Raw genomic sequence first — 22,786 nt, 5'->3', positions numbered from 1 at the left:
ACTGCAACCTACATCCTTCTGAATCTGCTTAGTGTATTCATCTCTTGGTCTCCCTCTACGATTGTATCCCTCCACACTGCCCTCCAATACTAAACTGGTGATCCCTTGATGCCTCAGAAAATGTCCTACCAACCGATCCCTTCTTCTTGTCAAGTTGTGCCACAAAGTCCTCTTCTCCCCAATCCTATTCAATACCTCCTCATTAGTTATGTGATCTACCCATCTAATCTTCAGCATTCTTCTGTAGCACCACATTTCGAAAGCTTCTATTCTCTTCTTGTCCAAACTATTTATCGTCCACGTTTCACATCCATACATGGCTACAGTACATACAAATACTTTCAGCAACGACTTTCTGACACTTAAATCTATACTCGATGTTAACAAATTCTTCTTCTTCAGAAACGCTTTCCTTGCCATTGCCAGTCTACATTTTATATCCTCTCTACTTCGACCATCATCAGTTATTTTGCTCCCCAAATAGCAAAACTCCTTTACTACTTTAAGTGTCTCATTTTCTAATCTAATTCCCTCAGCATCACCCGACTTAATTCGACTACATTCCGTTATCCTCGTTTTGCTTTTGTTGATTTTCATCCTATATATCCTCCTTTCAAGACACTATTCATTCCGTTCAACTGCTCTTCCAAGTCCTTTGCTGTCTCTGACAGAATTACAATGTCATCGGCGAACAAAGTTTTTATTTCTTCTCTATGGATTTTAATACTAAATTATTAAAATCCATAGAGAAGAAATAAAAACTTTGTTCGCCGATGACATTGTAATTCTGTCAGAGACAGCAAAGGACTTGGAAGAGCAGTTGAACGGAATGAATAGTGTCTTGACAGGAGGATATATAGGATGAAAATCAACAAAAGCAAAACGAGGATAACGGAATGTAGTCGAATTAAGTCGGGTGATGCTGAGGGAATTAGATTAGAAAATGAGACACTTAAAGTAGTAAAGGAGTTTTGCTATTTGGGGAGCAAAATAACTGATGATGGTCGAAGTAGAGAGGATATAAAATGTAGGCCAGCGTGGAGGGTAAAAATCGTAGAGGGAGACCAAGAGATGAATACACTAAGCAGATTCAGAAGGATGTAGGTTGCAGTAGGTACTGGGAGATGAAAAAGCTTGCACAGGATAGAGTAGCATGGAGAGCTGCATCAAACCAGTCTCAGGACTGAAGACAACAACAACAACATGGATTTTAATACCTACTCCAAATTTTTCTTTTGTTTCCTTTATTGCCCAAGCCTTCAAGCAGCTGAAAAGTATCCTGCATTAATCATAGCCATTTCATGCTAATTTATTTTCCTATTCTTCTGAAAGATTTCGAAACTGATTCGTGTAAAAGTATAAACGCTTTTGTAAATTGCTATTTTGGAGGGGCGAGTATGACCAGAATGAGATTCTCCTCTTCTTATCCTCCGTTGGATCTGCGCCTTCCTGTTACAGCAGTAAACTTCGCACTATTTTAATGCACCTACTCGCTTAAGTCAAATAATAGGTAATTAGTTTTACGATAATTAGAGCCCGGTAACAAGTGGAGAACTTGTTTGTTGTCAGTTCCGGATCTCACTCTGGTCCTGCAAGGAACTTCGCCAGCGGACGAACTGCGCTATCGCACACATACAAGAGAGAGATCTCTGGCTTCACGAGACCCGCGCTCCGCGCCGAGGGCCCCGGTAGCAGCTAATGAAGGGGCGACGGCGGCGGCGAGACGGTAATTGAAAGAGCCTCTTAAGGCGCCATGAATATGCATCCTCCGGTAGCGGCGTCTCCGTTGCGCCGGCTGACAGGCCCCTGGCGACCGCGCCGCCAGACAGATGGTTCCCGCGCGACCGCTACAAGGGCCTCCAGCCAGCAGGGGGATGGGGGGGGGGGGGGGGCGCCTACGCCTCCGCTGGTGCTGAAGTGCGGACGGCCTCAGCTGTACGTGCCGGTGGGAAAGACCCTCGGTGCCAGAGAGGCTTCTGCTCGCGGTAGTGGGTGCGCCGGGAGCGGCAGTGCACTACTGAGGGGCAGCCTCGTGCCTTTATGCCTCCAGACGAGGGTCCACTTAAACGCACCGTTCCCACCCGGAGTAAGACGTCTGCTAAATTTTTGTTCGTTATCTTTTCATTATTAATGTAGTGCATTAACACATGAAAAAGTGTAAAGAGATGCCATCTCGTTAGGTGGTCACGGAGTGATGTTTAGTAAGAGTCAGTAGGCAGAAACCTGTATTTAATATAGCTAGCCGGCCGCTGTGGACCAGCGGTTCTAGGCCCTTCAGTCCGGAACCACGCTGCTGCTACGGCCGCAGGTTCGAATCCTGCCTCGGGCGTGGATGTGTGTGATGTTCTTAGGTTTAAGTAGTTCTAAGGCTAGGGGACTGATGACCTCAGATGTTAAGTCCCATACTGCTAGAGTCATTTGAACCATTTTTTAATATAGCTAAAGTCATTCGCACATAAAAGTTGGCTTTGGCCGTTAGCATACTGTGTTGACAGATGTTTTTTTTTTCTTTTTTTCTAGGTCGTCATTTGGAAGAGTGAAACCTTCCCGTCTCCTCTATATCTCTTTTGTTATGCAACTTTCTTTTCTACAATAACCTATAAAACCTTCCCTTAGGGAAATCTTCCCTTTGAAATTAATTCTCTTTCTCAATAATAATAAGTGCAATCTTCGCATACAAATTTAAATGCTGTTTATTAAAAGTGATTTGCTGATTATTTCGACAAAATATAGAATGTATCGTCGTCGTGGCCCACAGTCGTTACTTGCAATAACCCAAAACTGTTCCTTACCTTTTTTACTGTTACTGGATCGCCATATGACTGCTATATCGAACTGCGACGTGAATATACTTACTCTGTTTTACTGTACTCTGTTAGCTGCTAGTGGGCTGTCATAATAAGTGGCTGACGTTATTCTTTAATAGCAAAGTTGACGTTCTTCTTTAATGAATTGAAGTTACGTAATTCATAGTTAAACTTTTTCTTGACAACAATAAAATTTTGCAAAGTTTTACGTTGATGGATTTGGGATGGATTATAATCAGTAATGCTATATTGCTGGCAAAAATTAATTATATTCTGAAAACGATTCTTCAAATGTTTACTGTTGGTAATGAAATGATTTTACAAACGTTCAAATGGGACTTACATTTTACAATAATCTTACAACTAGCATTACACAAACATACCTTCAGTAGTATTGAGTTCCTAAGAAAAAAAAAATTCAATAATGTTAGTTCCTCTGATGATAATAGTTTGTTGACGTCTCTGTACATCCGTTTATAATCTCTTGTAAATCATTTCTGGTGGCTGGCAGGCACACTGCTCCTCTCAACCTCTCGCTTCAGACCTGCTACCGACTCACTTCACATCTCGCTTACTACTGTCTTCCTACGGACGCTGAAGTGCGGTCTCTCCCGCCAACAATGCTTTCTGGTGCAGACAATCCCTGCTACCATTACAAAATGTATCAATGCGTGGTCTTTCCCGCTTTTTTCTTAAAATGTATCGATACGCGGTCTCACCCGCCCGTTTTAAAATTATATCAATGTGCGGTCTCTCCCGCCAACAATACTTTGGTGCAGACATTCCCTGCTACCACAATTATTTCCAAAATGACAAATATTAAGTATTCCTTCTTAATCCTACTAATAAAATATAAACATCTTTCATAAATTGTGGTTTGACAGTAGACAATAGAAACATACACGTCTTACAAGAGAAACAAGTGATCTTGCAGATTCATCGGGCTGGATGGGAGGAATCCAAATCACTTTAGAATGCTAAACAAACTTGGTAGTGTAAAAAATACGAACAGAAATTTTTTTATATATTTAAACTTAGAATGTGGAAAAAGTACATACAATAGAGAAAGTACGGAAAAATGTGGGAAATTTAAGAAAAATATGGATTATATTGGAAAAATGGAAAAATATGTGAAATATGGAAAAATCCAGGTACAAAATAGTAACGCAATACACTCATATTTCTGCATTGGGAGTAGTGACTTGTCTGAAATACTGTCCTAGAGTAAACGAAGAAGTCCCTGAAACCTACGTTTTGGAGCACAGTATTGTGTAGAAGACCGTACTAACAACCATAAATATAAATGAAGTGGACGAATAAGAATGAAATTAAGAGGAGGGTATGAAGCAGAAAAGGAAACAAACATATAAAAAATTATTTCCAAGTACACGATAATTTTGTTGAGACATGTAGCTAAAGCACAAAGAGCTAAAGAGTCTAGCATGGGAAAGGGCAGGACATGGTATACACGGTAATGTAACGCTACATAATTACACGAGATAAAAAATTAGTCAGCCACAGGAAACATTACTCCGTAACATTCCTCATAACGACTTCAATTCGGCGATGAAGGAAGTTTTTCAGATATATCTTATCCAGCCGAAGGCATTTATTAATGATTAGGTCCCACTTAACGAGCCAGTGGAGGTGTGATGGATTGCTTGAGTGTTCGTCAAACCATGAACACATGGATGCAGCCCTGTGAACATGCCATCGTGTTCTTAAATTGTTTTATTATACTGGATTTGCTTTGATTAAAATTTTTATAGGCATGTTAGTCTCTAAATGAGGTAAGTCGCCTTATGTGCAGTCGTGCCAAATAGTGATTGTTATATAATTGGCACTGTCTTCTGGTTCCTGTGATCGCTTTTTTCGTATTCTGTTATAGTATTCTGAACTTTCTTCAGTAATTTTAAGAAGGATATCTAATCTCCTTTTGATTAAAAATTTTTCTAACTGTGTGTTAAGTCCTCTTCTGTGTATTCGGTCATCGTTTTCTGAATGTCCATCAGTGATTTTGAAAGGTTATTTACTGATATTTTGATTAATTTTTTCGTTCGTTATAACGCCTTCTGAAGCAATTTTAAGGTTATCTGTTGATTTTTTTATTAAAAATTTTGCTAACTTTGTGTAAAATAGTTATCAACAAGATCTTGTACGATATTCCTGGCAAATAAATTTATCGCTTCCATTTCCATCTTCATTCTTCATCCGTCCCCCTTATCAGTAGAGTAAAGGTCGTATTTTGCTAAATATTAGATGAACTATGAGATGTGTCACAAATTTATGATCGGAGATGAATTACAGTGCAATACATCCATTCGTAAATGTCTCAAAGGACATGCATTAAGATAACTATCAGACATAGACATTACATTTTTCCACAGGAATTCTAAAGCAAATGGATGCTGGTGTAACTCCTTCAACGCCATACGTGGCTTGTAAGTGTTTTGCTGGCCAGGATAGAGGATCTACATCTACATGGATACTCTGCATATCGCCGGCCGTAGTGGCCGTGCTGTTCTAGGCGCTACAGTCTGGAGCCGAGCGACCGCTACGGTCTCAGGTTCGAATCCTGCCTCGGCCTTGGATGTGTGTGATGTCCTTAGGTTAGTTAGGTTTAAATAGTTCTAAGTTCTAGGCGACTGATGACCTCAGAAGTTAAGTCGCATAGTTCTCAGGGCCACTGGAACCACTTGAACCACTCTGCATATCACATTCAAGTGCCTGACATAGGGTCATCGTAAAGAGATATGCTATTACTGCTTGTGCTACACTCCACATGCAGGCTTACGACTGTTAGCAGAGCGAACATGCAGAAAAATCACTTCTACAGTGATTACTTCTGCAGCTTTCTGGCATTGCATGTTGACTCATAACTCCCGTAAACAGGAGATGTAGAGCTGATGTCCAAAAGTATCGCATATGTAGTCAGATTAAACGTGTTTGATGGCTAAGACACCAGTGTGAGCGCTCCTCAGATCACTGTAACACGACTTGAGTCATGTACAACATCCAATTAAAAAATGGTCAAATGGCTCTGAGCACTATGGGACTTAACATCTGAGGTCATCAGTCGCCTAGAACTTAGAACTACTTAAACCTAAGTAACCTAAGGACATCACACATATCCATGCCCCAGGCAGGATTCGAACCTGCGACCGTAGCAGGAGTGCGGTTCCAGACTGTAGCGCCTAGAACCGCTCGCCCACAACGGCCGGCTCAACATCCAATTATATGAGTGCTTGTTCAGGAAATTGGAGTGGAATGGATTGTTGCCGATTGTGGAGTTTGTAGGTCTACAGTCAAAACTGTATGCGTATCGCACATTGGAAGGTGCCACCCAGAGGCGGGCTAATGGTGTGCGTCGCATGGCATAGAGAGTCCTCTCTGTCGAAGACTATATGTAGTGCCTGTGCAGTGGTGTTCGCGGCGCTGCACCGCAGGTACCGCATGTGGTGTGGCAGACTAGTATTCGATCGAGAGGACACGAGGTGTAAACTGTACTACAGTCTAAAATCGGTCTGGCACCTCATGACGATAAAAGGGTCAGTTGTGATGACAAGATTGAAACTCGACCGTACTCACACTACTCACTTGTAGCGAGAGAAGGGTTGGGGGACTCTGAGTGTTAATGAGAGAGTGAGAGAGAGAGAGAGAGAGAGAGAGAGAGAGAGAGAGAGCGAGGGAGAGAGTCTCCAGAGTAGTAGTATGACCCTTTTATCATAGTGTAATTAGTTTTGTGTGTGTATGTGTGTGTGTGTATGTGTGTGTGTGTGTTGTGTAAATATTTTTGTGTGCAATGTACACGTGTATATAGAGAAATAGAGAGAATGTGTGGAATATCTTTGTGTACTATGTACACGTAGAGAGAGAGAGAGAGAGAGAGGGGGGGGGGATAGTGAGAGAGAGGGAGTGTGTGGAAAAGAAGGGATAAAACCGAAAACAAGAATAAAAAAAATTATCTTTATTTATACACACCATATGTGTGAAATAAATTCAAGTATTTCTTGACACACAACTTATTTATATGCTGTAAATGTATCTACACATCATGTGCGTGTTTGAAATAGAACAGCTTTGAAGTTTTTCACCTGCTGCTAGCCATCCAAGCCAGAGTAGTTTTTAAGTTTATATATATAGATACCTCACAGTCCATCAGAATTATTACTGTAAAAAACTTTTGCTATTGTGGACTCTTGAAATTAGATTCTAAGCGTGCACAGGTCATCAGAATTATTCTAAAAACTGGGGACGTCGAATTTAGTTTTAGTGCTAAAGAAAGTTTCTCCGCTTTAGTTTTTAGCATAGATTAAAAAAAAAAGGAATTTACCTACTAGTGTTACTGTTGCAGTGTGTAAGTTAAAAGTATTTCTGTGTTGGAATAGCAGAGTCAATTTGCACCTCAAGAATACTATATTGTACCTCAAGAGTTATATTGTACCTCAATAACTACATTGTATTTGTGTGAACTGAATAAAGCAAGAAAAAATAAGTTACCATACATCTTTGTTGTTATTTACAAAAATAAACCCTATCCCTATTGCATTATGTATGTATATGTGTATATACAAATGCTATGCATGTCTCAAACGACATTAGTTTTGCTGAAGGTGGCTTGCTATTAAGGAGGTGCAGTTTAACATGGATGATGACAAAGTATATAGAATGGTTACATTGAATTACGCCTATCATGAAGCACGAATTGGGCTATGGGAGCAGGAGGCACGTGACCATGTCCGCTTCCAAAGATATATAGTAGACATGTCTAAAATTATATGTCCTGTGCCCAAAGAAAAGCACAGTCATAGCATGTGGTTAAAAACAAACTGTACATTGTCACAATGGGAACAGGGTTGAGAAAGAAGAACACAGAGGTTGTGAGGTAAAAATTCATTTATTTCTCATCCAACTTAAAATTAATTTTACATTTTCATAAGCAGATACAACAACACTTTTTTCTTACATGTTTTTGAGTCAATGGAGAGAAGGAATAGCAGCAAACTTAAAGATTCGTCGCATCCATGAGATCTTCACCTTCCCCTTCACGTAGATGATGGTATCCGTGTGATCGAATAATTTAAACACAGTCACCATACCTTTATAGGGTTTACCAGGATCATCCCAGTGAGTTACATGGTAGGAAAGCGTTAACCACTTCACACTCTTCCGTGTCTTAGCACACCTCACATGCTTGAAAGACCTCAGTGATGCAATGTTTGCTCAGAATGTCTCTATCATTCCTGAATCTTTCGTGTACGCCATATCTTTAAATTTTATCAACGTAGAAGCCATGAAGTAAAGAAATAGGTCATTATAAAAGTAATAGCATCTTACTTGGCTACAGAACATACATTATTATTATTGATCTTTTCAGCTGTGCACCCAATGCAATGAATTTTAGTTGACAGTGACCCATCAGTGTGGCATCACGCATTAGAGTCATAACGCTTAAAGTATGGCTCATACTTTGACACACGTCCGGTGGCAAGTAAAATATATTTCACTTAGTAATGGTATAAGTTGTGTAGGGGACATGTAATAATCAAAAGCGTTCACGTGGCGACGACTCTTAATCAGTTTCATGTAAATATCCAAGAGCACATTACACGCATTTCTCGATTTCACCAGCTCAAACACGCTATAAGCAGTAACATTCTATGTTCCATTGAATCCATAGTTCTCAAGGTCAAATGTCGTAACATATTAGTGAATTAAGAGCTATGGAATATTTTTTCTAATTTGTGTGGCTACAGTTTTGTTGTTGAACAAGCGGAGTCGCGCAGTCACTATCCCTCTCTAATAGTGATAACTAAAGCACCACCTTACTTTGCACACTACACTCACTACCGCTCCTCGGAACTACTGCATTACCTCATTCACAGTTGAATAACTGAATTACGATGGAATCGTAGTGATTATTCAATCACATAAAGCTAGTGCGCTGAAAGAGACAAACAGAAGTCTATTTCACAGTTGTAATGAAGCAGTCTTTGCATTCAGTCGTATAGGAGGCTTCTACATAACATGATATTCTTTTTTGAAAATTCAGCTCCCGCACTCACACACACACACACACACACACACACACACACACACACACACATACATACACGTTATAGGATCTAAACATGGTTGTATTACTAAGTCACCGTTTATCACACATGTCACAAACGAAATCTTTGTATGACGCTCTAGCAGGCTCTTTTGTTTTTCTTAAGAAACTCAATTTTTCCGGTTGAAACAACATAAACAACATATTCACCCCAGGGCGATCCTACTCCTGCTCCAAAGTGTTAAACAGGTATGGCACTTAGCAATATGAACTTAAAAACGCGCTTAGACTACAACAGATTTGCGGTTTCTCCACCCACCTGCTCCGCCCGTGAAAATTAACTCCGAGTGAACGTACTCTAGTAGTTTTTGGGGCCGAAATGGTGAACTCTTCTTTCATCACCTGTCACAGCGTTGTTAAGGAACCCATAACTATCAATTGTTGACGAATGAACAATCTCCTATCTTCCGTGTCATGAGCGTGCGTTCTAGGTACCACCATCCATGCATTTTCCTGTACCACTGTTGTACAATGATGGTTTTTACACACTCTCGTGACACGCGACACTTAACTAAGTGTATCTGTGTTATTTGATGATCTTCTCTGATGGGTGAGTCTATTCGGTCGTCCAGTGAGAGGTCAGCAATATCGTTTCCTTGAGTACAAGCATGGACAACACAGTGTCCCACATCACTGAGGTCATTACAGTCATCATCTTCACAGCATCCATTCTTCTAAGGACTTCGTTTGGAGACAGTTTTCTGCAGTTAGAAATTAGGTTACAGCACGCAGTTTCTCAGGCATTGACGTTGTTACTTTACACCCCACCATGGTAAATGCTACAATTTGAAGCCCTCTACTGGCAGAAGGTTGCAGCTTGCGGCTGAAAATTGAGAAACTCGATCGTGTAATGTGCATGTCATGTAATACATCAACCGATACTGAGAACAGAATAAAAATTTCGGAGCATTGCTTTTCAGCATTCCCCCAATACACTCGAGTAAATCATCTTATTAGGGTTTGTCCTTCTTTCTCTTCTTTTGTTTGTTGTTGAAATATCACCTGCAACGCACCGCATCTCAAACACTTCGACTCTCTTCTTTTCCGGTTTTCCGGTTTTCCCACAGTCTATGTTTCACTGCCATACAACGCTGTGCTCCAAACGTAAATTATAAGAAATTTATTTCTGAAATTAAGGCTTAAATTTGATACTAGTGGACTTTTCTTGGTCAGCGATGCCCTTTTTGCCAGTCATAGTCTGCCTTTTATAACCTCCTTGCTACATCCATCACAGGTTATTTTGCTGCCTAGGGAACAGAGACCGAGCGAGGTGGCGCAGTGGTTAGCACACTGGACTCGCATTCGGGAGGACGACGGTTCAATCCCGTCTCCGGCCATCCTGATTTAGGTTTTCCGTGATTTCCCTAAATCGTTTCAGGCGAATGCCGAGATGGTTCCTTTGAAAGGGCACGGCCGATTTCCTTCCCAATCCTTCCCTAACCCGAGCTTGCGCTCCGTCTCTAATGACCTCGTTGTCGACGGGACGTTAAACACTAACCACCACCACCACCTAGGGAACAGAATTTAATAACTTCATCTGCTTCGCTATCCCGAAATCTGATGTTATATTTCTAGCTATACTCACTGCTGCTACATCTCATTACCTTCGTCTTTTTTCCGGGTTACTCTCAATTCATATTCATTACAGTGTTCATTCCAGACCATTACAGTTCCTGTAATTCTTCTTCACTTTCACTCAGGATAGCAAAATGTCGTCAGCGAATCTTATCATTATATTCTTTCGCTCCGCATTTTAAACCCACTCTTGTATCTTTCTGTTATTTACATCATTGCTCCTTCAATGTATAGATTAAGCGATATGGTCGAAAGACTACATCTCTGTTTTTACACCCTTTTTAATTCGAGCACTTCGTTCTTGGTCCTCCGGTCTTGTTGTTCCCTTTTGGTTCTTGCACATATTGTACATTACCCGTCTTTCCCTGTAGCTGACGCCAATTTTCTCAGAATTTCGAGCATGTTTTACCATTTGACGTTCTCGAACGCTTTATCCATATAGACATATACTGTGAACGTCTTAATATTTCTTCAGTCTTGCTTCCAGTATCAGCCGTAACGTCAGAGCTGCGTCTCTGGTGCCTTTAACTTCCGTAAAGACAGACTGATCGTCATGTACCAAATCCTCTATTCCTTTTCTGCAACTTGGATGCATGAGTCGTTAAGCTGACTGTGTGATAATTCTCGCACTTGTTGGCCCTTGCTCTCTTTTGGAATTGTGTGGATGATGCCCCTCTGAAAGTCTGTTGGTATATCACCAGTCAACGTGAATAGTCGTTTTTTTGCTACTTCGCCACATGATTTTAGAAATCATAGGTTAAGCGTTATTTTTCCTTTCTGCGTTATTTGACCTTAGGAAGTGCAAAGCTCTTTTGCATTCTGATTCTAATACTGTCACCTATCTTTTCCCTGTCGATTGTTGCGTTATTTGACCTTAGGAAGTCCAAAGCTCTTTTAAATTCTGATTCTAATACTGTCACCTATCTTTTCCCTTTCGACTGCTGTTTCTTTTTCCATCGCGTTATCAGACAAGTCTTACCTTTCATAGAGGCCTTCGAAGTACTCCTTCCACCTATCCGCTCTGTGCTCTGCACTCTTTATGTTACAACCGTTGCTTTCAATTTCACCGAAGGTTGTTTTGACTTTTCTGTGTGCTGAGTCAGTCCAACCGCACTTGGTCATCACGTACCGCCTGTGTCCGCGGGTTCCGTTTTCCTCTCTATCTTTTTTTTTTAACAATCTTCTGTGTGGGGCGTCCAATATTTAATACAACTTTTTACTCAGCCAATTTCATTTGAAAGAAAAAAATGCGGAATTTGTTGTGGGACATCGTGGAGCACTTGCGCTTCAGCCCCTACAGTTTCATGAACTTCAGATTGGTGGCGACGCTATACGTAGCCTTCGGAGGTGAGTTCCTAGCAGAGGGATGACACTGAGTTTCTTTTGGAGGAAAACGGGTTCCTAGCAGAGGGATGACACTGAGTTTCTTTTGGAGGAAAACTAGAGCATCGCAGATAATTATAGGTGCTTGCAGAATGTCTATGGGGAGCTGGCAGTGATCAAAAGGACGGTGATCCGTTGGGCGAGGCGCCTATCGTCATCACAACAAGGTCGCTCAAACATGTCCGATCTCTCGCGTGCCGGCCGGCCGCGTACAGCTGTGACTCCTGTAATATTGGAACGTGCGGACACTTTCATTCAAGGTCATCATAATCAAACACTTCGGTGCTCAACTGGATGTCTCTGTCGATAGTCTTGACACACTCGTCCACCAGTTGGGGTGCTCAAAGGTGTGTACCCACTGGGTTCCTCGCTACCTAACACAAGATCATAAAGAACAATGAACGACCGTCTGTGTGGAAGTGCTTGCGCGGTACGATAGGGATCGTGACAATATTTTGTCGAACATCGTCATAGGTGATGAAACGTGGGTTCATCATTTTGAACCGCAAACAAAGCGGCAAACCATGGAGGGGCGCCACACCATCTGCTCCGAAGAAAAATTTCAAAGATCTACCCTCAACCGGTAAAGTAATTGGCGTCGGTCTTCTGGAGCTGTGATGTGGTTATTCTGTTTCATGTCCTCCATCATGGTGCAACAATCAGTTCGGAAGTGTAATGCACTGCCGTCAGGAAATTGAAGATTTCAGAGTGTTCGTCACAAAAAAAAAAATGCGAACGAACTTCTCCTCCTCTATGACAACGCAAGGCCTCACACAAGTCTGCACACCTAAGAGGAGCTCACAAAGCTTCATTGGGCCTGTTTGTCATCCACCGTACAGGCCGTTTCTCGCACCTTCCTACTTCCGTCTGTCTGGCCCAATGAAATATGCACTTCGTGGAAGTGGTGTGGCAATCATGGTGAGGCTATTGATCCTGCAAGACGTTGGCTTCGACGTCGACCAGTGAGTGGTACCATGCGGGCATACAATCCTGTCCAGTAAGGTGGTGTAAGGCTGTCGCATCTAACGGAGATTATGTTGAAAAATTGGGTTTTGTAAGCAAAGGAGTGGGGAATGTTTGAGTATATTAGAATCCTGACTAAAATAAATTCGCTTTAAGAAAAAAGATGTTGCATTACTTACTGGACGCCCCTCGTATTTGAATATTAAGCTATTATGCCAGAGAATTAGTACAAGATTATTTGCACTAGAAGATGCCAAATTTTGCTAATCATTTGATCGGGACCAAGTAAGTCCATTACCAGATTAAAGGTTAGAAGGCGTAGCAAAGCATCGCCTCCTTTCAACTTTACATTCCTACATAAAGCATTAAGCGCGGTACTGTCTAGATGACAGTTAAGTGGCAATCGTTTGATAACTCTATAGGGTACTTAAATTGTTAAGTTCTGCTTGGACACAGAACAATAGAGAAGACACAGTGTTGTTTTTCATGCAGTCAGAACCGTTATCCGGTTGCGAAATTTTGTGCAAATAACAGGAAATTGTGTTGCGTTTAGATCTTCATTACAGTCAGATACATACCCATTACGTCCGTTTTCTACATTCAGCGTTAGTTACATGCACTTAAATAATAAATCTTAGTCAGATGTGCTTTTGTAGTCAGCACCGGTCAGATCAGTTCTACGTTACTAAGATGTGCGTAAATGTCAGTGTCAATCGGTTGCAGTTTAGTCTCTCTCACTTTCAGTAGCTACAGAGCTTTTACTTTTTAACTTTACAGATGTGTTTTCTAATGTGATAGAGAAGAAAATTAATCAGCGACTGCCATTAAATGTTTCCAGTCAAATCCGCGGTGCAATACGTAGTGTAGTTTGTCTTGCACACTAAATGTCGTTAGAAGTGCGTGGGCCGAGGCCGTGTGTGACTGCGCGAAGCAGCGGAGGATCAGGGGCACGGGCGAAAGGAACGCTTCACCTGTGTTCACCTCTAATTTTTTCATCCGTATTATATTACAGACAAATAAATCATATATTGTTGGATTCTCGAGGAAGAATGAAACATTTTTGAAAGGAGAATGGGTTTTAACGTATGGCTAAGCTAGTGCTGTTTTGACGGATGAATTTTACTTGAATGTATAATTAGAAATCGAGACAGTTTATAGATTCCTCTAAACGTACATTAAAGGTTGTCTTGCAGTACTTTTAGCATGTTATGTAACTATGAAGAAAAGTTACGATAAGCTTGGTAAAGTGAAATTAGTTGTAGCGGAAATTACTGACAGCGATGCCAACCTGCAACACACCTATGCCAAGCGGGATGCAGCGAGTACAGCCCCTGCGACTCAAAGGTTGCACAGTGCAGTAGCCAAGAAACATGAAGCGCGGCACACACACACACACACACACACACACACACACACACACAAAATAACACTGTGACAGGGGTCGCTCCTGATGCGGACCTTTTACTGCACCCACAGTGTCACGTGTTGCCAATCAAATGCAAGTATACGTCCGCCAAGCGAATATTTAGCCGTCGTAGGCAGGAACGGATATCTTCAGCCACGGACCCAGCGCCGCTTCCGACTGCACGCCGCCTTCGCCTTCAGTGGACAACATTAAGTTCGGCGACAAGCTCTCAGGAACTGTTTGTAACATTCGTTACTGTCAGACTCCTCCGCATGCGAAAATATTTTGTTGACACCGACCTACGTAGGGAGAAACGATCGCCACGATAAAATAAGGGAAATCAGAGCTCTTACGGGAAGATATACGTGTTCATTCTTTCCGCGCGCTATAAGAGGTTGGAATAATAAAGAATTTTGAAAGTGGTTCAATGAACTCTCTGCCATGCACTTAAATGTGATTTGCAGAGTATCCATGTAGACGTAGACGCAGACTCGTCGGTGAGATTGAAGAGTCTTTGAAATTATACCAGTCCTGCCCGAACCTTAAGTTTGATACGGTTCTAACTTACACCTCCCAGTCGGAGAGTAAACTTCCGAGTGTTCAGTTAAATGGTAGAACTTAATCATGTTATAGACAATATGTTTGGATGCTTCAGTAACAGAAGGATTGTGTTATCGAACATTCAGTGAAAGATCCTTTTACGTTAAGATTTTTCACCAGGTTATTCACAGTTTTGCACGTCTCTGTAGTGAGCTTCAGTTTCGGTTAAAGGAGACCATTTGTGTTAAATTGAGGAAAATCATTTTGTTAATAATTGAAGACTGTACTTCATTCCTATATTTTCTCGAGGAAGTGCTCCGAAACTTCAGTTATTGCTGAAATACATGTGGCATTTTAAAAGTTTATACATGGTGCGTCACCAGCAAAGTGATTGGGCTACTTATCCCTGCTTCTTTTTTGAGTGGGATATAAGGGCATGGGATCTACATTTGTCCAGAATAAACTATCTATAAGGAATGTGGAGGCAAGACCGTTTTTCGCAAGAACCTCGGAGACAAAAAAAGAAATATTCTGTTAGCACTTCTACACATTAAGGTGGGCCCAGTGAAACAGATTGCGAAAGTCACGCCCGGGTGGAAAATGCATCTCTTCGAGAAGTTTCATCATCTTTCAGGAGTAAAACGAAAAATTATATTCAATTCCAACTTTGAGTGAATTGAGAGAAGGGGATGACTAGGTATCATTACTCAAAGAGGTTGTTACTAAGTTCTTAGGAGTAGGCGAGGACTCAGGTAATATTTCTGTTGCAGGCAACATGCTGGAAACGTTCAATAGATGGGGCTGTTTGACTAGCCTTAAGATTCATTTTTTAAGAGTCACTTACATTTTTTCTCAGAAAATGTACGTTATGTCAGGAACAAACACTTTCATCAAGACGTCAAAGTGATGGAATGATTGCCAATGGGCTATGGAATAGCAACATAACGGGAGACTACTGTTTCGGTCTCATACAACAGACAATTTATCGAAGAAGAAGGAGATGGGAGAGATGAAATATTTGCCAATAGAAACATAATACCTATGTAATAAACAGGTGTTTTCATGTACATGATTCAAGGAAACCTTTGTCCATATTGAAAAACCAAACCTGTTTCCATCACAGTTACATGCGTTTTGCTAATTACGTTGGTTCACATTAAAACCACATTATAACAAAATTCTATTTGACAGAAACAAACTGCGGAAAATATGGTTTCAGTGTCCACGAAATCGTGAGATTAAGCTGGTATGTAACACATAGTAATAAAAATACATAGTTTCATTTACCTGTAGTACTGACTTACGCAAACTGTCACGACTGTTTTAATTTAGGTAGTGCTACTACCACTTACACGACACTGAATTTTTCTCATTGATGTGAAGGTGTGCTATACTGACGGTGTAGTGAATTTTTTAGGGAATTTATCCAATCTTTTGCCCAGTTGGCCACATTTTATAATCACTTGCGCCACAAGGGAGAAAAATTTCAGTGGACTGAACCCAGAAATCAATTTTTGACGCTTTGAAAATGGCCTTAAGCAGCGCTCCTGATTTTGGCCATGAGTTTTTTCTGCCGACTGAAACTTACAATTTCAGGATAGCTGCTCCTCCACTTCAACAGTATGCTGAAATTAAATATTTAATGTAAGGGCTGGAGGTGTTAGCTGTCTTGTTTGGGCTTGAGAAATTTAAATTATGTCTAGAGCAAAAGTCGTTACTGTTACAAACCATTAACCAGGCTTTGACCTAGGCATTGGCCAGGCCCCAAAGAACGGAAAGTTTGGCACGTTGGGCTGTTAGGATTTCCGCCTTCAGTCCCCCATATCAGGGGAATCGACAACCAAACTGCAGGTGCCATCAGTCCTTTCAGAGTGAGACAGAAATAGCTGAAACCCTACAAGTTAGCCAGGATCTCTCATTTGCTTCTTCCGTCGCGAGCGAGAAACCATCTTTATTTGGTGTCTTGAAGGAAGAGCTGGATCTAGAGATTCAATTATGCAACATCAACCGGCAGCTCAAAGATGCTCAACAGCTTCCGGGTTTCTCAATGCACAAAGCTCTTCTTTGTTACCGTAACTTCCATAATGGTAAATTGAAATTTTTCTTGCTTAGTAACTAATTCCAGCCGTTTTTAAGTATTTTTACTCACTGCTAAGTAGGGGGCATTGGAGTACTTACAAAACCGTCATCAGAATAAAGGGGCATCTAAGCTGGGAGAGTTTGAACTCCGACGTAAGTTAATCGGCCACTGTCAGGACTGTAGAATGTTCAAGCCAAATTCTGGTACCCACCGGGGCTTCTTACATTCAAGCCGAATAGAGATGCCTATGGATAAGTTCCTTGTTGATAATCTGTGGCCCTTGCCCCATACAAAATACCATAACCGATGTATATTTCTGGTGATTGATGCATTTACTTATTTGTTGGCTACTTCCGAGTAAATCTATGGCAGCTGGGGTTACCGTGCAGCATCTGGCAAAGATGTTTTCTGTTTTTTTGGGGGGTGGGGTGGGGGGGGGGGGCGCCTAAAGTCCTTGTAGGCGATAACACGCCTACATTTTACTGCAGGGGATTAAAAAAAATTAAATACTACAGTTTCTCACATTTTACAACGACACATTATAACTCACAACCATAATTTGCAGAACGAGTCAGTGGTATACTGAAACAAGGCCTTAATATTTTTGATACTGAATCTCAGGCAAGGTGTGAATTTTCTATCGACAAGGTTAATTTTTCTTTAATATGGCACCGTATGAGAGTCATAGGATGACACCTGCTAAGTTGATGTTTGCATATCCAATTAACTAGCCAATATCTAATCTGTGGTCCATGAATGGTCTCCTTACCGAGAAGATTAATCCAAATATCGTTAAAGGAACTGGCAAGCTATAAAGAACAATATTCGCCTGACGCACCAGACAGAGGCTGCAAGGTACAACAATGGCAGGTGGTTGCTAAAGATTGGTTGCAACAGAGTAAGGGTAACCACAAAACTGCAGACAAAATGTTTTCATGCATTGTTGGTCCGTTTAATGTCATCAAGATTATATTTCCAGTAATCTTTCTCGTCCAAGATAGAGTCACTAAGGTATAGGGTAGGGCACATATAAGACAGCTTGATTTTGATCCAGATATTCAGGAATGTGCTGAACGACATCTTCCTTAATGTAGTGTGTCCTGACTCCACGCAGGATTGAGTCGTGAGCGCACTCATATCATAACTTCTCTGACTTCGTTCCCTAGTGAATGCCTTCCTGGCGTCGCGCAAGGGGCAGCCTTGCAGCTTGGCACGCGTAGTTCTCTGTGCGTCTTGTCTTACACGCTCTAAGAGCACTCGCTCGCTGAGGACGGAGGTGTAATCACCGTGTTGTGATTGGCGGCTGTTCACAACGGAGAGTTTTCCGTCGCCTTTTGGAGAATGACTGCTTCCCTTTGCCTTCGCGGATGCGAGTTACGTCTTCTGAATCGTCCAGTTCCCATTTCTGTTGCTTTTTGTTGATGGGTGTGGTGCTGCCAGCGTTCCATATGTCCCCGGGATCTATCGGGATACTAGCGGTGAGCACTTCGTTTGCATGCCCTGCTAACTGAGATGGGTTTTTGATTCGTGCCTATAGTGTTGTCTAGCTTTCGCTAGTGGTCATTCTTTGGCCTAGGTTTTAAAAATGGATCAGCTTCGCTGGTAATCAGAACATTCTCGAGTTATGTTTAAGGCTTAAAAGGGATCACATTTTGACCTCTCTAGTACTATTACTATCTGACTAAGCATAGAAATTGTTTCTTTAAAATCTGTACTTTTGTCTTATTTCGACACTTTTGTTCAAACATTGTAATATATTTTGTATTTAAAACACTGGTGCGTTGATTCCACATTTAATTCTGAGTGATCAGGTGTTGAAACGGTTTTAAAATATTGGTGTATTCAATTGTCTGTCTGCGCTTGTGTGTTAAACAGTTACAGTTTCCTTGTTTTGAGGGCAAACAGCCACATGCGATCTGTAATTTGTGACATAGTTGCAGTGTGTATCCAGTGAATCGTTTGGACTCTGAGCTGAATCAAGCAACTGTTTGAAGAATGGCCCGAGCTCAGGTAAGTAACCTTGCCTTGATGCCTTAATTTCAGCTCCCTTTCAACTATTCTATGAATTTGTGAATCAAAACGTTTGATTTTTTACTTTGTAGTGATGTATTTAAAACTTCTGCAACTTGATAACTTCAGTTGTCCCAGTGAATGTAACTGATGGTTGAGTTAAAATTTTTGGAACCTAAAAGCTTGTTAAATTCCAGTACTTGCTACTCTACGCCTATATGAAAAGCCATTTCTAGTTGTCGCGAAATTGTATGCAAATGCCTCTAATTCTGGCTTTTTGGTGGACTGTCCATCAGATGTACATTTTCTGAATGTTTCTGAATTCTTCAACTTTTGGTGTTAAAGTGTCATTCAGAAGAATAATGTATAATTATTTTTATTAGTCTTGAGTGCCTCTTTGGCAGGTGTTTTAATGTTCTGTGGACTTCACATATGTTAAAAATTGAAAATAATAAAATAACAATAAAGGATGAATTGTTTAATTCTTGTTTGCGCTGCACCTTACCACTGCCAAATCGAGGCTCTCTAACATTTCATTATTGTCCTGAAAAAGTAGAGCTCCATCATTCTTTAGAGAAATGCTCCTTGTAATTTGGCTTTTATTAATCTGATTGTTATCTGTAGTTTACGTCAAAACTAGCATCTGCATGTGAAGCTGTTACAGAAAGTACTGATTTATCATAATTAATTACCGCAGTTGCTAAATTAGATCCCTTTATATTTAAAGTCATTACTGGTGTCTGAAAAGACGTACAGTCTGGCTAAATTACGTCAGCCAAAGCGATATTTTAATGAAATTATTGCTCTATTTTTGTCAAGGCCTATCCAACTGAAAAAGTCACACAGAGGCAGTCACACAGAATATCAAATATTTCCTTTTTTTTATCTTTAGAGATGGTGGGCGAGGGGAGCGGGGGAGGAAGAAGAGGAAGAGAATTAATTTCAAGCCGGCCGGTGTGGCCTTGCGGTTCTAGGCGCTTCAGTCTGGAACCGCGTGACCGCTACGGTTGCAGGTTCGAATCCTGCCTCGGGCATAGATGTGTGTGATGTCTTTAGGTTGATTAAGTTTAAGTAGTTCTAAGTTCTAGGGGACTGATGACCACAGATGTTAAGTCCCATAGTGCTCAGAGCCATTTGAACCATTTGAACCAATTAATTTCAGTTGAATTTATTTTCGGTGAACTTTAGACTAAGCCAGAGACCAGGTTAATAAATTTATTACAAACTGGCATTGCACCGTATCAGAAAACCTATCTATTTAATCAAAAGTCAGCAAAACGTTGAGTTGCACTCACCAGCGGCAACGAATTAACCATCTTATTGATAATACTACGATAGTCTTAGACCAATACATCACTATGACAGCATTTTTTGTTTTAAAAATAATGCTACACCAGCATCACTGTATGACTATTATTTCTGAAGTTATGCTCTCGGAGAAATGTTCCGGGTTCGATTCCCGGCGGGGTCAGGGATATTCACCAGCCACGAGGTGACTGGGTGTTTGAGTTGTCCTCATCATTTCATCATCATTCATGAAAGTGGCCAGATTGGACTGAGCAAAGGTTGGGAATTTGTACGGGCGCTGATAAGCACGCAGTTGAGCGCCCCACAAACTAAACAACATCATCATCGGAGAAATGTGAGAGCGAGTGTTTTACTTGCAATTTATTGTACATGGCCACCTGTTTCTGCAGAAACGGTACGTGGCACACAAGCTCCCTAAAACTGATTTGCTATGTTACAAAAACTTTATTTTAATCACGTGAGAATTATGTAGTTACATAACATACATAGTACAGTTAGTAAAAACTTCGCGATTGAAACCAAAATATATGTAGGCCTAGTAGTGTTGCAATTGGACAAACTTCGAAGGTAACTGGAGTGTGAGCTGCTAAGTAACGAAAACAAATAGATAAGGATGAAAGGATTTTAGCGATTTAGTGTAACGTGTACTGGTAGGCAACCAATGAAGTCCAGACAGAAATTATCTTCTGACAGCAGTTAGGCTATCATTTATGGATAATGGCTGTCTACCAAGTTCCTGGTCATTGGGCAGATGGCTGGCTGCACCTAACGCAGAAGTTATCGTTGCAGGAGAGTGGTGATACGTCTGGGAGGGCTCGGCAAACAACTGTGGCAACAGGCCGGAGGCTGGCGCGGGCACGCATGCGCACTCGTCCGGCTCTAATGGGCCATTGAGCGCGGCAAGTAGCGGCGCCTCCGCTTGGCTCACAGCTCCTTTCTCGTAGGGCGAGGCTTCTTCCTCTGTACGAGAGAGCACGCTTTCAGGCCTCGCTCCTGGAAAAGAAAAGGGTCGACCTGGAGAGAAGAAAGACACTGCTCGCGAGAGAACTCAGGAAGCGTAGCGCTGCAGCCTGTATAACCTTATAGTCTGGCATCTTCTGAGAATGTCCGAAGCACGTCTTTTATGTTTTGCACAGGTGCACGAGTACGCCACTTCGCGTCTTAAACTGACTCGGAACTTTTCTTCCTCTAGTTTGGTACGCCTGAGTAAATGCTCTAATTAACTGCGATGTCGAGAGAACGTTTAATGGTAACCAAAAAGGGGCTAGAAGATTACGTTAATGGTTTTAACGATCGTGCGTTGAGCGACTGCATTCCGTGCGCTTCTAGTAACGTTCCCTGCAAAGAACTGCTAATCCTCGGTTTAAAACTTCTTGGCAGATCCCAGCTGTGTGCCAAGTGAGGCTCGAACCAGAAACCTTGTCTCCCGCGGAAAATGGTCTTATCTACTGAGCCATCCATACACGAAATGCCGCCATTTCGATGAATTTAAAAAGCGAAGTAATTTAGACTATCATCAACCCGAAGGTTGCTTTGAACACCAGAAACCTTACCAGGCATGGTAGTACTGAAGGTTGTACGCCCCTGCACTCCTTCGACCTCTAAACTGACAAGGAATGGTCCAACCAGACACTTTGAAACCTAATCTGAAGTTTTTCATACACGAAGACTAAACCGAAAAAATGCACTGTTAAATTTTAGCTGGTAAGACGCACTGCAAGAATTTAAAAAAATGTTGAAGACATTCATTTTTGCCTCACGAAGAACCTCTTATAACAGCGGTTTGTACAGTCCTTTCTGCCTCGCGCAAATCGGAGAAACAGCAGACGCTGTCGTGACAGGAGAACGTAGCGCCCTGTAGCTCGAAGTCCAAAGTGCACAACGCGGATTTTAAGCACTTAAACCACACCAAAATTGTCTCAAATCATTAATTTTTTTAAATAATTTGGAATTTATAACGACAGCTGAACTGTTCGAGATGGAATTGTTACACAAGTCACTAGCAGAGGAAAGGAAATCAAGACAATGTATGATGTTACATTATAGACGACTTCCATCAGTCGGGACTTCAGTATGTTGACACGAAATATATCATAACAATTTCTATAGCACAGCTCTTATGATAATTTTTGAGTAAGGTATATTTTACTGACAATGAAACAGTTCTTTGATTATTTCCACACACAAAAATTCTAAGTGCCCATTGGATGACGGAAACAAACATTGTCTTTACACCAGTCATACCCGAGAAAAGAAAAATTAATGCAGTTAGGCACGTCACAGTAATTACTAGTTTTATTTAGACAGAATTGGAATAGAGTAAGAAATTGTCTTGGCCGTTGTTTTTCATATTGTCCTTCGTACCAGGTAGATTCGTAACACCTGACGATGCAAACTGACAATGCAAAAGTGACTAAGTTCATCCGTACCGTTTCGCTGATGAATCAGAAACGACAAAGAGCTATCATAAATTGAAAGGGCCGACAATTTTTTGAAAAATGATTTACAGTGTCGAAAAATCTCTGTATTGAGAGGGTAAATCTTTATTTTCTATAACTGGTAAGAAGACGTTCCGGATACAATATTGAAAATTAAACCCT

Source organism: Schistocerca piceifrons, chromosome 5, assembly GCF_021461385.2.
Source record: "Schistocerca piceifrons isolate TAMUIC-IGC-003096 chromosome 5, iqSchPice1.1, whole genome shotgun sequence".
NCBI lineage: Eukaryota > Metazoa > Arthropoda > Insecta > Orthoptera > Acrididae > Schistocerca > Schistocerca piceifrons.
Note: the sequence above shows the minus strand (reverse complement) of the source record.